Raw genomic sequence first — 4461 nt, forward strand, 5'->3', positions numbered from 1 at the left:
AAAGAAAGACGGGAGACGAGCAGAAAAAAGCAAGAAGGGAAGTCCAAAAAAAAAGGAAGAAGAGGGAGAAAGAAGTTAGTAGACAGGTGAGTGAAACTATATTTGGTCTATTCAGCCTTAAAGTGAAATACATTGCGCAATTTTGTTGTTTCTCTTGTTACACTTGGGGTCAGGGTAAATGTTTTTTGGTGTGTGGCAAGCGGGTGGAACGATACAGGCATGTCAATTCAAATATTGTCGAATTGTCATCTAAATAAGGTGAGCAAGTATCGTTCATAATGCTTCTCTCCTCTTTCGCAAGTTGGTCTTTGTCGGAGTGAAGTGCTGGGGAGAAATTTTTGTATGTTACTTTTTGTTTCTTTCTTTTGTTATTGTGTGTGTTGGGATACGTTTGACAGGAGTATTGTGCGATATATAGAGGGGGACGTATTGTCAGCAGCATGTCTAGCTATTCTATATATTGGATCAGGGTCGTAGAGGTTGAGGGGTCGGTCTGTGTGTTGCTGCCTTTTTCTGTTTTTTAACTATATCCTTTTCGTACGCCCCGGTGTTTTGTTTTGTTGTATTGTTTCACGTTAAGACCCAGAATGCGGACGAGCAACACAGAAAGGGCACTACCAAAAGAAGAGGGAATTACCCAAGAAGAAAGGAGGTGCAAAATAGAATAATTGAGATTATTTAGTAGCTCGCAGGTTCTGTTTTTTATTCATGGGCGTGTCAGGATTGCTTCAGACAACGGACGCGAATTTGTGTCGCCGCTGTTTGTGCACAAGGCCTGTTTCTTGGTATTTGATCTCATCCACTGTGGGGTGGCGCGGAGCTAGAACCAATATAACGGGAATAGTGTTTAGGTGAAAAAAACTCCCTCCTGTGAACCAAACAGTTGGAATTTGACCACATGTTGATAGGACATCCAGCAAGGAGGTTCACCCAGGTGGCGGTTTCGTTACCTCCCGATCTGGGGCTCCCTTATGTCCTTCCTCTGTTTTTCCGCCTGGTGTTTAGTTCTTGATCACCGTTCTCCTCGCGCTCTTTTATATCCTGCGGCACGGCCGGTGTCGCGGGCCCGTGAGCGCCGGTTGTATTGGGACCGCGGGGCGGTGGGAGGTTTTGTATCCCTTCTCCTCGTTGTGTCGTGTTTGGTTCTTTGGTTTGTTAACTTGGTGGTGGTGTTTGTGAATCTTGTGCTTCTTTCTTTTCTGATCACTCTTTTCATCGTGCCGTCTTTATATTGGTTTTTGTTTTGGGGGGGAGAGACGTTTGAATTGCTTCATTTTTTCTTTTGTCCCGTGATAGGTGTCTGAGTGATATTGAACGCGCTTGTTTGATCTTCTCCGTGTGCGCCGCTATCACCTTGGAAAACAGAGAGCCCTCCTCGACTGAACATTGTTAAACTTTAAAGATTTGCTGATGAGCCCAAAGGATGGCTTGGGAGTGCTGGAAGATTGGGGGCAAGCAGACCTCCGCTGCGTCAGAAGAGAGGCCGTTGTTGATACCCCGAAGAACAGTAAACGGGGTTACTGTGAATTAAATCTGAATGGAAGTATACCGGGAAATTTGATTTGTTGCCTCGGGAGGAATTATTGACAGAGCATTGTGGCTTTTGTGGCAATGGAAGGCCTTCTGTGTTTTTTAAAACAGAATGGATTGGGAGGGAATCTTTGAGGCTTGCAACGTTATCAAGGCTCTTTCATGTGTTGTCGATACACCATTGAACATTTGATTATATTCTCCACAGGGCCCCTTCAACATGAGAGAATGAGTTGATACTTGGAATTAGAGTATCCAGATACTTCCCGGGAGAATCCGCGAGCGGCCAAGGGGTGGTCGTTTTATTTTTCTCGTAGACGGGCCACACGACGCAGAATAGGACAGAATATGGTTCAGAGTTTAGGCACTTAGAAATGAAACGAGAATTTTCGTTATGTATCTGAGGAGAGCTGTGTCATTACCATCCGTTGATGCAACACATACTGTTGTTAATCCGGTTTAATTACTCGAAACATGGACGGGGACGCAATACGCTGCAGTTTGCTGCTGAGCCTTAGTTAGATAGGAGGCGTGATCAGAACCTGTATGTCTGGTCTGGAACGCAGCAACCACAGCTGACGTGTTTGTGAAAAATCTATGCCCTTAAGCTGGCTGAATCTGCATGCCATAAGATTCAAGGACGAATACCGGGCAAGATCACTCAGATTCTCAGCGTTAGGTCGTGAGTACACGGTCACATCACCCCTGGGTCTCCGTACTGGGTTAGACGACGATTAAAGAATAAACGCGGCCCAGTGTAGCGACGAGGCACACGGGAGCATCTGCTGGCACAAACACTCATTCACGTAATAGAGAGTTAACTTGGAAGTTCGACGTTTAGCTCTACGTGTGTACTGTGGTCTCACAGGTCTGGCATGACGGGTGGAGCATACATAGGGCAGTAACAGAACACACGGAGGACCGGGTTTGTTATTTTTCAGTCACGTGGGCTTTTAGGACTGTTCCTCAAACACACAGGTCGGGTTGGCGTTGACGTCAGCTACAGATAACTGAACGCAGCTTTTATGCGGAGGAGCAGGGTTGCCATGGAGCCCTTTCAGACGATCTCGGGATGGGGCACGTATTTGGTTCTACTAGATAATTGCTCATCACCAAGACAACATCGAGGTTGGCAATGGGTGTCACAAGTATCGTAGGCGCAAAAGTTTGACGTTATTGAAGGGAGGGTGGAGAGTCACCAATGAGAGTTTTACAAATAGAATAGTGTTTGCGTAAGAGTGGAGGTGGGCAGGGTGGACAAGCGAGCACCGTGGGGGCCTGTGAGGGTTAGGGATGATGTGATTTACGTGCACCCGAAAGCCTCTTCTGATCGCAGCGCACAAATGCGCTGGGCTTTAACATTGCATCGCTTGCCAGACCAATCCGCGAGTCTCCTGGTACAGAGGTGGCTGTACTAGGTGTAGCGTGGCAGGGTATGTCAGGAGTACTTCGTGGAGGAAGAGATCTCTGACCAGGAGTCCGCGGCTTCCATGCGAGGAAAATTCCATAGGGGCCGCCGCTGTCAAGCTGGTTGTGTCATCCCATGCACTCTGCAATAATATTAACTTCATTCCCTAGTCTCATAGTTGTGACGTGTTACGCACGGTATAGACGCGCCACACCGGGTAAGCCGGGTCCTTCACACTGATTTGCATTTCATATGAGGGATTCTTCTTCATAATTCTAGTGGACCCAACAACTGTAATTTCTCTGTTTAATCAAGTTTAGAGAACACACATTATTTTTAATATATGAACATTGATGCAAAGGCATATGTTTTCGGGCCATTGGGTCCCTCATCTCCATCCGTAGACTCACTGTAACCTTAAAGTATTTAAAGGAGGTTTTTCAGGCAGACTGGCTTTATAGACGGCCTGGCTAAACACTGGGGCGTTATCGTTAGCATCCAGTACAGTGACGTGTATGACTACAGTACCTGATCTCTGCGGAGTGCCTCCGTCAGATGCAACTAGTATTAGATTTATCTCTTGCTCCTTTTCACAATCTAACTCCTTGTCTAACACTAATTCACCATACTTGCGTCCCCCATTTTTTGTATTAACATTCAAAATGAAGTGATCATCATTTTCTAGAGTATAGCTTTGAACCGTATTCTGTCCTATATCAGCATCATGGGCCTCGTCTAGACAAAAACGACCATCTTTGGCTACAGATTCTCTTATTTCCATTTTGATAATCTCTTCCTTAAGAGATTGCAGCTCCAAAGGATCCTCCAATACAAGTTCCTGGTTTAAAACACACAAAACCTTCTTGCCACAAAGCCCCTCTCTGTCAAGCCTTCCCGCAACAATCAAATCCCCAGTACTCAGATTAACGTCACAATAACGTTTTTGGTTCCCTTCGGTGTCAATACGGGCCTTACGAACGGACAGTCCTCTTGCCCCCAGCCCGAGATACTTGGCTATACTTCCAATCACAGATCCGCGTTTCATCTCCTCCGGAAAATAATATCTCAGGTCTCCATTGGTGAAGTGCAGCGGTAGAAGAAAGAAAACAAAGCCGCAGATCAGGCCTGTCATCGAGATTCCTTTGTGACTCATCCTGGGATTAAAAACGTCAAAATAACATATAGTCTAAATACTGCAGTGTAAAGAAATAGTAATACACAAAAAGATACCGTTTGATCAAAATGATATCCTCAAAATGTGCATGCTATATTTGTCCTTCTCAAATCTTTCCGCAGCTAAGTGGTACACGAACACCCGATCCTTATAACAACACCAGTAGGTGGAGAACAGTATCTATAAAAACGTAGCTGTTGAACAGCGACAGAGTGAGTACCCTTCAGATATTATACATATTACTTGACATTCTTTTATATGGTCCACGAAAAGTTGTTCTAGGCCTATGAATAACCTAGGCTGAATTGATTTATAAACTATTGGAAATAACCAATAGAAGACKAAAAAA

At 45.1% G+C, this 4461-nt stretch overlaps 2 pseudogenes; both read right to left on the reverse strand.

The window, feature by feature from the left end:
* LOC139028102 (protocadherin beta-7-like) overlaps positions 1 to 2892 on the reverse strand; it is a 3473-nt pseudogene extending 581 nt beyond the window's left edge.
* A 218-nt stretch (positions 2893 to 3110) lies between these two features.
* On the reverse strand, positions 3111 to 4070 carry LOC111967128 (protocadherin gamma-C3-like; annotated as a pseudogene).
* Positions 4071 to 4461: the final 391 nt, after the last annotated feature.

Source organism: Salvelinus sp. IW2-2015, linkage group LG8 (genome assembly GCF_002910315.2).
Source record: "Salvelinus sp. IW2-2015 linkage group LG8, ASM291031v2, whole genome shotgun sequence".
Classification (NCBI taxonomy): Eukaryota; Metazoa; Chordata; class Actinopteri; order Salmoniformes; family Salmonidae; genus Salvelinus; species Salvelinus sp. IW2-2015.